Source organism: Rousettus aegyptiacus, unplaced genomic scaffold (assembly GCF_014176215.1).
Source record: "Rousettus aegyptiacus isolate mRouAeg1 unplaced genomic scaffold, mRouAeg1.p scaffold_m13_p_1, whole genome shotgun sequence".
Taxonomy (NCBI): domain Eukaryota; kingdom Metazoa; phylum Chordata; class Mammalia; order Chiroptera; family Pteropodidae; genus Rousettus; species Rousettus aegyptiacus.
In genome coordinates, this window is record NW_023416284.1 from 13,507,036 (window position 1) to 13,519,045 (window position 12,010).

The 12,010-nt window shown below is 41.5% G+C and overlaps 1 protein-coding gene across 1 annotated transcript in view; it reads left to right on the plus strand.

Annotated features, from left to right (window-relative positions):
- Positions 1-979: 979 nt before the first annotated feature.
- Positions 980-12,010, plus strand: part of ZBTB40 (zinc finger and BTB domain containing 40) — a 64,709-nt gene continuing 53,678 nt past the window's right edge. The window contains exon 1 of the mRNA XM_016149283.2: positions 980-1,146. The gene's annotated coding sequence lies outside the window, so the exon portion shown is untranslated. The remainder of the gene's footprint in view (positions 1,147-12,010) is intronic.

Genomic DNA, 12,010 nt, shown 5'->3' on the forward strand with positions numbered 1-12,010 from the left:
TTTACAGAACTGTTTGAAGTTTGTGGTCATTGACAGTGTTCGCATATCAAACAGTGATAGTAAAAAAAAATGATGGACCAGCTGACAGCGACAATGCGACAGTTCCGCCCCGTAGATTGAGTTTGTGATTATAAACGATAATGGAGTAGGAGTCAGTCTGACAATGACAGCTCTCAGAAGGACTGAATATCGACACTACGGCTGTAACAGCTGTAACCACACAGGGAATTCAGTACTGCACTGAGACAACTGGATGTGGGCAGCATGACTGGCGATGGCAGAAAAATTGGCTGCGTGTCAGTGACAGAGTGACAGTGTGAGGCTCGGTGGGCCAGCGCTGATGTGACTTGGTGTGACACTGGATCTGACTTCATCTGTTTGGCTGTGTGAGGGTGGCAAGAGGAGCTTCAAGCAGAGCGCATGGTGTGCGACAAACTGTGTGAAAGGGAAAGTGAGCAAAAGAACAGCTGTGAATACTTTTTCCCCAAACTCCTAAATACTAAAACTGGAGGAGGGAGAGGCGCGATCAAAATGCCTTCAAGACGCCACGATTGGCTGATTCGGGTCTGTTAGCCTTTCATGTCAGAGCAGCGCCACGCCTCTCCACCAATGAGAATACGTCTGGGGACGAGGCTCAGGTCACGTCCCCCCCTTGCACGTGAACATGTTGTTTTGGAAAAAATGAAATATACCTTTTTTTTTTTCTTTTTCAATCTACTATTCTTCCATCTTTGAAACACGATCTTAACCCTAGTGCTACCCCAGCGAGGGGTGGTGGAACTTGAGTTGAACTTTCGTTAGGGCGTGCGGGGAGGAGGGGGATGGCCACAGGTCACAGGTCAGACACAGGCCAGAAACCGGCTTGTCCCACCGCCGCAGCATTGGTGGAGGCGCGCGCGTGACGCCGGCCCCGCCCCGCGAGCCCCGCCCCCCGAGCCCCGCCCCCCGCACGTGACTGGCGCGCGGAGCCGGGCCGGCCTCCCCCGCACCGCTATATCCCTTCCGCGCCGGCCTCAAGATGGCCGCCTTCTGGCGTCTTTGGCGCTGTTGAATGGAGAAATCTTTATTGTTCCCTTCGGGCAGGAGTGTTCGTGTCCTCTATGGCGCTGTCAATAAAGAACGGCAGTTTGAATCGGTGCTGAACAGGTAACCATAGAAACGGGGCTGGGACTCAGCGTGGAGACCCCCTTTGTAGCTGAGGCCCGAGAGGCACCCCGAATGAGGGGCGCACAGAGACCCTTCCGCGTGTCCAACTGCGCGGGCCGCAGCCCGGTCCTAGCCGCCCCCGGCCCTGCGACGCGGACCCCCAGAGGCGGCCCACACTCCGAGCGCAGGCTCGGCTCTGGTCTCCGGCGGGGAAGGGCTGAGGGGTTCCGGCCTTCCCTCCGCCCGGGGCCTGTCCTCGCGTCGCACCGCCTGCTACTCGGCGCGATCGCAGGCCGCTCGCTGCTGCGAGTCTCAGTCCCCACTCCCGCCAAGTCCCTTCGCCTGGCGCAGGCAAACTGGCCTTCGGCCAAATCCGCCCTCCCATTCCCCCTCCCATTTTTTGTCTGCCAGGAACTAAGACTGGTTTTTACATTCTTTAATTGTTACGGGAGGGTGGAGGAGGAAGGAGAATATTTCATGTGAATTGTGACAGTTACATGAAATCAAATTTCGGAGCCCATAAATGGGAGTTTTATTGGAATACAGCCGTGTTCCTCGTTTATGTTTTGTCTGTGGCTGCTTTCCTGCTAGAAGAGCAAAGTTGGGTAGTTGAGACAGATGTTACGTGGCTTTGATCGCTTGGCCCACAAAACCGATAATATTTATCTGGTCCTTCATAGGAAAAGAGTGCCCTAGACGCATCACTGTCGTCCAGCGATTTCTCTGGCCACTTCTCACGGAGTAGGAAACAAGTTACAACTGTCCCGTGCACCTAGAGCTTTGACCAAACACTCTGGCTTCCCATTACCTCTCTGGTCTTGCTGATTTATTAGTCAAAGTGGGAATTGTTTCCCCTGTTTAAATAATAATGCCATCTACTCAGCTCCACAATAAACCAGGTGCTTTGTTTATACTCATACCCAGCGTTTTTGTGCTAATAACACTTTATAAACAAGTGCCCCGATTTCATTTAAGAGGAGGAAGCTTAGATTCTGGGTTAGATTCTGGGTGGTTAAGCTATTTAAGGGAGTACTAGGGTACAGGTATGGCAAAGTGAGCTCATTCCCAGAGCCCCCTGCCGGTGACCGAGGATATACTGTTCAGAGTTTCATCTTTCAAGTCTCTCAACAAGGGGCTGACTATTGGTTCTTCTTTGGAATAGTATCCAAATCTTTGTGCGGTTTATGGAGATTTAATTACAACTCCAAAGTGAAAATTCTCTCTACTTGGCTAAATCATAAAACTTCTGCCACACCCCGCTTTCTGATTTAGATGCCTTTCTTATATGGCAGTAGTTCCCAAACCTAGCTCTTCATTACCAGCTTAACAAATGATTTTAGAACACCCCATGCTTGCAAGCATGCGTTGGTGAATCATTTAGTATTCGTTGAGCACCTACTTTGTATTAAGGATGATTCAAACCCCTGGAAATAGGGTGGTAAACAAAATCAACATGATCTTTGTCCTTCCATGGAATTTAAATTCTGTAGGGGCTTGGACAGATGGTACACAAGTAAAGAAAGACAATTTCAAATCCAGCTGTCATAGCAACATAAGCATAAAATTAGTATTTAATATTTATTGAGTGATTTCTGTGTACTTGATTTACATGGATTATCATTTAATCCTCACACCGACACTATGACATAGGTAATATTAATATTCCCCTTTTAAAGATGAGGACACTAAGACTCAGAGAGAAAAGATGTCCAAGGTTACATAGCTAATGAATGCATAATGGAGCTGGGATCTGAACCTAAATGGGTCACACTCACCACCCTGTATTCCATCTGTTTATCTTTTCTACCAATTTAGGAGGTCCTCAGGGGCAGGGATCACACCTTACCTGTTTTTGTATTGGGGGCTAGCCAGTGCCCACAGCCAGTCACAAATCCAGGCCATTGGTTGGGCAACTATTTGAGTGCCTGCTACTATGTATCAGGCACCACTGTGCTAGGCCAGGGCGAGCAAGATGAACCTAAAACCTGGCATCTAAGACAGTACATAAAGTTATTCCAAATTGTGGCAACTGCCAAAATGGAAACAAAACAGTACTATCCTAAGATACCTCTTTTACCAGGATGGTCCTGGAAGGCCTCTGTTGAAAAAGTTAGTTTAAGCCGAAACTTGGTCGGTGACAAGAATCCAGTCCAGCAAGAAGGGAAAAGGGAGAGAAGTGGGGAGGCAGAACTTTTCATCAAGTTCAGAGACATGAGGTGGCAAGAACTTGGGGTGCTGGAGAACTGAAAGGAATGATTGTGCTGTTGTTTACAGTCCTGTGCTCTCAGTCCCTGGCCCTGAACCCAGCTTTGTTGCTGATAGAGCTGCACGCTCTTGGCCAGTTACGGATTAGTTGTCTAATCTGTCAAATGTGGATAATGGTGCCTCCTCAAAGGGTTATTGTGTGGATTAAATAAGAGAAAATGTAATAATAGGTTCTGAGTTTTCTTGTTGTTGTTACACACGTTGCTGAATTCTAATCAGCGAAAACTAACCAAGTTTGGCCCCAAATGGAAACTCATCTAAAATGCTAAAAACAAAAATCCAGAGGTGTGTTACAGACAAAATTGTATTTCTGTCTTTTGGGGAAAGAGGAACAGATCTTATTTTTTCTTAATGTTTCTGTTAAGAGATGAACTTTTCCAACTGCTATATAATTTTTTTTCAACCAAATTATATAACTGTTTATTCAGAATATTTTTCATCATTTTAGTGTTTTAAGCTCAAAACCATTTGTGTTCCTCCATCTCGTGCATGTGCACATTCTTAAGGCTTTCTAGGAAAACTATAGGCTTCTTCTAGTGGTGATCATTTCACAATTTATTTGCAAATGATTTTGAGTTACCTCTAAAAGTTTTAAAAATAATGTTGCATACTTTAAGCAGAGCATTGAATACTTTAAAGCAAATAGCAGACTTTTTGAATAGGTAAAAATAATATGATGTCTGGGCACATGAACATGAAAAATTACAGAGGCGGTAATAAATCGAGCAAACTATTTAGATCAGCAATGTCAAGTTTTGCTTTCAGCTGTACCCAGATGGCACATGTCATCAGAAGATGTAATCCAGCGCAGCAAATGCAAGGAACTAGACAGAGAGTGGCATGTAAATGCAATGTTAAACAACAAGCCCTGAATTAAATTGCTATTTTAGGTTTGGGTGGGACCTTTCACATTTAAAGTATTGCAGTTTTTCTCTGTGATTTGTGTCTGTTGGGCTCCAGTAAAGAGTAGGTGGTAACACTAGCTTTGAAGGATAATACAAAACTGCAGGAAGAGCCAGGGCATACCAATTTGTTTTTCAATCTATTTTATTTCAGTTCAAAGCCTCATTGCAGACAGGCAGCACAGAAAAAAAAAGCCACGCTTTGGCAATACCCAACTGCTTTTGGAGATTGGGGAAGACTGAGTATAACCAAAGTGTGGCTTATTTTTTCGGACTATCTGTCTACAAAGATGCTTTGAACTGAAATAAAATAGATTGAAAAACAAATTGGTCTGCCCTGTTGCCTCATACTGAGTATTTACATTACCCTTCTGGAGTTCTGCCCGTACCAGCACCCTGGGGGAAAGCAGTGACCCCTCAGCCTCTTTCAACTCTTCAAGAGAGTGGGCTCTTTGATTTTTACAAGGGCATCGAATTGCGATATATGGTTTTCTGGATCTCCAGTAGCCGGCCTTCTAAAGTCATCGTCTTGATGATGTGGAGAAAGCAGGCTATAACCACATAGAAAAAATAAATAAATATTAAGGGCATTTAAATTCAGAGATGAGCGTGTCCCTAGTTTTCTTTTTTTCTTTTCAGTCATGTAGAACAGCGGTCCCCATCCTTTTTGGCACTAGGGACTGGTGCTTCTATAAGAATCTAATGCCTGATGATCAGAGGTGGAGGCGAGGTGGTGATGCCCCTGATGCGAGCGCTGGGGAGCGGCTGCCAGTACAGATGGGCTTGCCACTCTGCTTACCTCCTGTTGTGTGGCCCGGTTCCTAACAGGCCACTGACCCTCTTTCTCTTGGTTAAAGCTGCTATAATCTTTTGTTCTGGATTACTGCAGCAATCTTCTAGCTGGTCAGCTGGCTTCAGTTTTGTTCCTCTTCAGTCTGTTTTGTACACTGTTGCCAGTGATCTTTATAAAGCATAGATATGAACATGTCACTCCCAGGCTTAAAACTCCATGATGACTGCCTGCCCTCAGGCTAGTGCAATTCCTTGGCTTGGCATGTGCTGCCTTCAGGCTCTCTGGCCGTGCCAGTCCCAAGCCTCATCTCAGCACTCTCTCCACTCCCTTCTCACCCTTCCCCATGAGCACTAGTCAACATTCAGTGGGCCTAAGAACTTCATCCTTGCTGAGACAAGTGGACCACACTCTGGGGCTTTGAGGCTGCTGGATTTCCCTGGCCATGTTATTAACCAGGCCAGTAGTGATGCTGTTATCTACTGTAATCATTAGCTTACTGAACGTTGTTTTAGTTTCCCTGTGGTTCCTTTGTCCTTACACCATGCTACTGGAAATACAGTCAAATACTGTGCTAAGGTCACTTGTAATTATTTTCTCTGTGTGGTTGCGCCACCAACTTGATAAAGTTGATAAACAGGTTCATTTGTTTTAAAATTTAAGAATTACCTTTAAAAGTCTAATTTTGTTTTTTAACTATGTAAACCATTTACACAGTTCCAAAATCAGAACTATATAACAAGGTACATTCACAAGAGTTTTTATTTCATGCCTGACCCGTCTTTTTTTTTTTTTTTTTTTTTTTTTTGAGTCTTGTCAGAGTTTTGGGCTTTTGCCAATCTGCTAGGTAAGAAATAATATATAGTATTAGTATATATTAATTTAGCATAGTTTAAATTTATCTGCCCAATATCTGGTTTAAGTTGCAACAAGATTTTTTCCAATTTGTCATATGCTTGAATTTGCATATGTTTTATTGCTATACAGAAGTTTTACATCTTTGTACAGTCATGTTTATCAGTGTATATATTGCTTTAGATTTTGAGTCAGAGTAGGAAGTTTGCCGCACTCTCAATTTATCAGGAATTCATTAATACTTTCTTCTAGTACATACATTGTTCCACTTTTTTTTTCTTTTTACTATCTAAGACTGATCCATTTGGAATTTTTCTTGGCATTTAGTTTGAAAAAAGATCCAATTTTATCTTTTTCTCATTGGCTAGCCAGGTCCTAATACTTCTTAAAGTTCTTACCTTTTCTCCGCTGATTTTAGATGTCGTCTTTCTTGGATACCAAACTCTCGTATGCATTTGGATTTATTAGTGGATTTTCTAGTTTGTTCCATTGGTTTGTCAGTTCATATGCCATTACAAAAGCATCATAATTTTAGAGGCCTTGTAATTTGTTTTACTATCTAAAGAGCCAATTTTTCATATTGTTGTTTTTCAAGGTTTTCTTGGCTGCATTTACTTGCTTATTCTCCCATGTAAGTTTCGTAATCAGTTAGTCTAATTTCAGGAGGAAACAATTTGATGATATTTTTTTTTTTTTTGAAATCATGTTAAATATATAAGTTAGCTTAGGGAGAAGTGACATCTTTATGATATTGTCTTCCTACCCAACATCATGGTCTATCTTTCCATTGGCTCAAGGCTACTTTTATGATTTTTCAGGAATGCTTTATCTTTTTCCTTATATATAATTTGTATACTTCTTGTTAAGTTTGTTAGACTTTCGTTTTTAATATAAATTTTTTTCTATGAGAATCCCTGCAGAACTTCTCAGAAGTCGTATACACCCACATATCCCAAAGTCCCTCTGAAAGTCTGTTCTGTTGTCTGTCTGCCTCTCTTTCCCACTCACGACCTAGCTTTATATCTCACATACAGTAGGCAATCAGCACCTAGCCGTCGAATGGATAAATAAAGCAGTAACAAGAAAATGAAAGTGGATGGAAGTGAGAAGTGTATTAAGACCAATAAGTACACTCTGCAGCCATTAATTCACTGGTCGATAGTATTTTGTTCTCCTCCTTAACTCCATCCTGGAACTTTAAAAAAACATCCTGTTGGTATTAATAGTTACAGTTACCATTTATTAAGAACCTATAAAGTGCCAGGCACTGGACTAGGTGTTTTACATGATTATTTCTTGTAATCTTTACAGCAGCTAAGCAATAGATACTTTTATCCCCATTTAAAAAATTATTATGGAAATCACAAAATACCAGAGTGAGAATAGCATTATGAACTCCCGTATACATGTTATCTCCATTTTACACTTGAGGAAACAGGTGTTGAAAGGTTAAGTAACTCAAGGTTACAAAGCTAAAGTCAGCTTTAAAACCTAACTCTTTTTTAGCTCCTTACTAAGATTTTTTTTTTTTTTTTCAAATTTTAAACGCTAGCTGGCCAAAGGAAAAGCAAAAGGGAGACAGTCAAGAGCCAATCTTAAACTCAAACTGGTAGTATTTTATTAGTCTTCCCTTCTAATTCATATCGTAGATACTGCCCTCACTTCTACCATTTGCAAACATAAGCCCTCCTCTCATTATTATTCTTATGTGCTCTGTTCACACTTTGCCTTCTTGTCTAGTTTTATTAGTGCAATTGATATTAGTTGATTTTTAAAGGCCTACCACTGGTTTGAGTGCTCCTACCTTGCATGATGTCAGGAATGTAGTAGGAACTTATAAATTTAAATAGTGAAACTTGCCACTCATTCATTTAGCCCATAGATTGGTGTGGTACTATAACTTCTGAATGTTGTGCTGAAGTGCTGGCAGTCATTAAATTTGGCCACCCTAGACGCCAGCTGCTCATATAGCTGGCACTTTGCTGTCAACTGCCCTCAGCTCTAGTAGTCAGATTCAGACCAGAGGGAGACTTTCTAAGGTCAGAGTCTAAGACAGCAGACTAATTGGCCCCCAGAGTTCTGGACTTTTTTTTTTTTCCCCGGGCAAGCAAAATGTTGAGGATGAAATTTTCCATGTCTTCCTTTGAACATTTTTGAACAAACTCTATATAGAATCCCATAGGCTCTTCCCCAAAGTTAAAGACAACAGAGAAGTTAGGCTCTTTTGCAATTTTTTTTTTTTTGTTAGCTCCTTAAGTTAACCCTCTTTTCACACTCCCTGGTGATGGACGAGAGAAAGAAAGAGATGAAAATAATTCAAAGACTAAAGAAAAAGCTTACAGCACTAGGAGGAGAAGAGAATGGAGTTCATCTGTGAAATGTACACAGAAGGGTACTGAAGGTTGGGCGATCTGAGTAGTGTAATAGGACAGGATTGCAGGAAGCTGGGGTTCATAGTCTCTTCAGTGATTCTGCTGCTTAACTACAAAGGTATAAGAAAAGAAGGATTTTAGGCTGAAAGTGGTCTCTTATTTCCAGCTGTGCCATAAGCTCTTCAAGAGCAGGGATTATGCTGAATTTCTTCTCTGTGCAGTGTCAAGCCTCAGTTACGGGCTTTTGGCAGAGCTCCCTAAAGATCTGCTGGACACACTGTCCATGGATGAGGCTGGGAAATGGGGCTTTGGAGTCATGCTGGGCCAGCAAGGGCTCTGCAAACCCTAGCCACACTATTACCAGCTGTGTGGCCTTGGACAAGTCAGAGGGCTTGAGGAGTGTGTATATGGTGCCTCATGTAGCACAGAATAAGTAGGTTCTAAATCATGTGCTCTTACTTAAAAAAACCACTTTTATAAACTGTATATCTTTATAGTGCCTCTGAACAGAGAAGTTACCAGCAAAGTAGGAGAAAGACTTTAGGATCAAGAGCTTCACTGCTGTTTAAATTCTCAAGCTTGGGCAATGTACAGTGTGGTAAAGGTTCCAGCGCCGGAGTCCAACAGCATGGGTTCATTTACTGACTCCGCCACTCACTGGCCTTGTGATTTGGGGAAGTCATTTAATCTCTCTAGGCCTCCACTTTCGCAGTTGAAAGTGGAGTTAATAATAGTAACTACCTCACAGGTTTTGCAAAAATTATATAGGGCCACCCATGCAAAGTGCTTGGCACAGTGCCTGGGATAGAATAAATCTTAGAAATGTTAGCTACATATTGTTCAGGTTGCCACCTGAACTCTTCCAGACTGTGTCTGTCTTTTTCCCCTTTCCCAAATGTCTTCCTCATTGCTTTGCACTTAGACTGTGTAGCTCAGACATAGGTAACAGGAAGAGTCTCATTTCTGTCATTCGTGAACTGGAAGATCTTAAAAACATTTTACTTCTCAACACTTCTGTTTTCTTGCCTAGAAAATGTGGGAATTGGACCAGGTGATTTTAGAAGTTCTTTGTATCTCCTGATTTTCAGTGAGTTTAAGGCTTTGTATGAAATCTCTGATTATAGCCCAGTGATCTATGTTCTGAGAAGCCCAACCCTCTCCATTCTCCCCCTTTTCTAGCTGACTCCCAGCTCAGACCTTCTGTATGAAACTGGTAATGTGGTTGTCTAGAATTTTTTTCTTTAAAAAAAAAAAATCATGTAATGTTTGACATACATAGAAGATATATATGTAACATAAAATGATGAGATGGAGTGATTTTTAAAAAGTATATCTGTGAATTGATCACCCAACCCAAGAACTATAAAAACGAATATATTGGCAGGTGTATTTTTATGCTTCCTCTAACATTTGATGAGCGTTTAAAATGTTCACTTCAATGTAGTAGCTTATTATTGCTTATAACTACCCCATGAGATAAGGACTAATATTGTCCCCATTTTACATAGGAGGAAACTGAGGCCCAAAGAGTTAAGCAACTTGCCTAAAGTCATACAGCTAGTAAGAAGGGCAGAGCTGCGATTCACCCCCTGAGCTGTCTGTCTCCAGAGGCTGTGCTCCAAACCTGTACTGTAAGCACACAGCCCCTGGGGTCCCAAAGCCTGGTTGGGTATTCTTCAGTTGCCTGAACTCTTCAATTTTTACATTAGAGCAGTATCTTTGAATTTGGAATTTGGTACTACATTACTGTCGTGGTCCAGATTTAGTCCCTGCTGAAGAAAAGTGTATTCTTATAATAACGCTGATGAAAACTCAGAATTCATTCACATTTTCAGGTCTGATCAAAATGGCTGTCAGTACCAATGACAAAGCCAAGGGTCCTTTTTCACACCTAAGAGGTTGGGTGTGAAAGCACCGAAGCGATGATCGCTTGTTGAGACTTCCGACTGCAGATCCAAGAGTCACATTAGGCGCAATGCAGTCATTATCCCCAGTCACTCATTAGATGACAGTGTTGCTTAGGAGCTTTCGCAGTTTATCCTGTCAAGAGTCGTCTTGGATGAACTACCAGATCAGACTAGCATGGCCCAGAAAGGCGGAGGAAAGGCAGGTCAGTCTCTCAAAGCCTCCTTCCATTTTAATAGCCTTGAAAAATCACTTGTTTCTATGAATTAGTCAAAAGATAAGAGGACACAGTTTGATGTTTTGCCTCATTGTATTTTATAGGATGCCTCAAAAGAAGAGTTCCATTAGAAATTGAAAGAATCTGGAAAAAGAGATTAGCTGAATGTAATGGTTATTAAGGTTTATCAAGAATCAGCTGCCAGCTGCCAGTTTTGAGATGTGAAAAATGACCTTGCTAGTGATCCTTAATCTCTACCTCCTTGACAATCAGGTGGTGAGATGGTGGTCGTGATGGTGGTGATGACGATGACGATGACGATGATGACGATGATGATGACGATGATGGGGAGGGGGACGGGCAGAAAGGGCAGCTAGCAGCTAATTAATTTATCGAGCACTTAGTATGTCCCTAGCACTTAGTGCTGGCGCTTTTAAGTGTGTTAACTCATTTAATCTAACAACCCAGTGAGAGAGGTACTATTATTACTCCTATTTTGTAGATGAGGAAACTGTGCCCCACGAAGGTTAAGTGATTTTCTCAGGATCACAGTTTGTAACCGGAGGTTCAAGCTTCACACCCAGGTAGTCTGATGCCAGCTCTGGCCTTTAACCACTAAGACACACTGCTGCTCATGGCAGCCGTGGGCCCCGTCCCCCCAAAATTGTGCAGTTGGACAACATCACATGTGATCTCAAGAGTATATGGATTTTTCTTCCCCTTCCCAGTCCATGGATTTATGTAAATTCTTCGCTGGCAGAGATTATATCTTATTAACTTTGCTTGATACCTATTAGAAGTAAAATAAATGTTAATGAGTGAATGGTATGTTGGAAATGGCATTAGCTTTATAGCCAAACGGACCTACCCAGGTTTCTATTTTTAAATTTCCTGGTTATAAAAATAATGCCTGTTTACTGCAGAAAGTTTTGAAAATGTACGAAGAAGAAAATAAGTTCCCCATAATGACACTACCTAGGAATAACCACCATTAGCATTTTGAAATATTTTGTCTTTTTAAATGCAAATGTGTATATGCATGTACATATCTTTTGATACATAAACCAAATTGAAATATATATACAGCCATGTTTTTTTCCTTTTAGTATATTGAATGCATCTTCCCACATTATTAAAAATCTTCAAGAGCCTAGTCAAAAAATTTATCTAGATATAATTAATATACCATACAATTTAATGTTTTAAAGTGTGTACAATTTGAAAGTCTGTGTAACCATCTCCACTTTCCAAATCTATAATATTTTCATTGCTCCAGAAAAACACCCCATACCTGTAACATTCACTCCTAAATCCCCTCTCCCAGCGTCCGGCAACCAGTAAGCCACTTTCTGTTTGTGGACTTACCTGTTCTGGATATTTCATATAAATGGAATCATACGCTATGTGGTCTTTTGGATCTGATTCCTCTCACGTAACTTAGTGTTTTCTAGTGTTGTAGCACATCAAGATTTCATTCATTTTTATCGCTGAATAGTATTCCATTCTATAGATATACAACATTTTGTCCATTTTTCAGTTGATGGACACTTGAGTTATT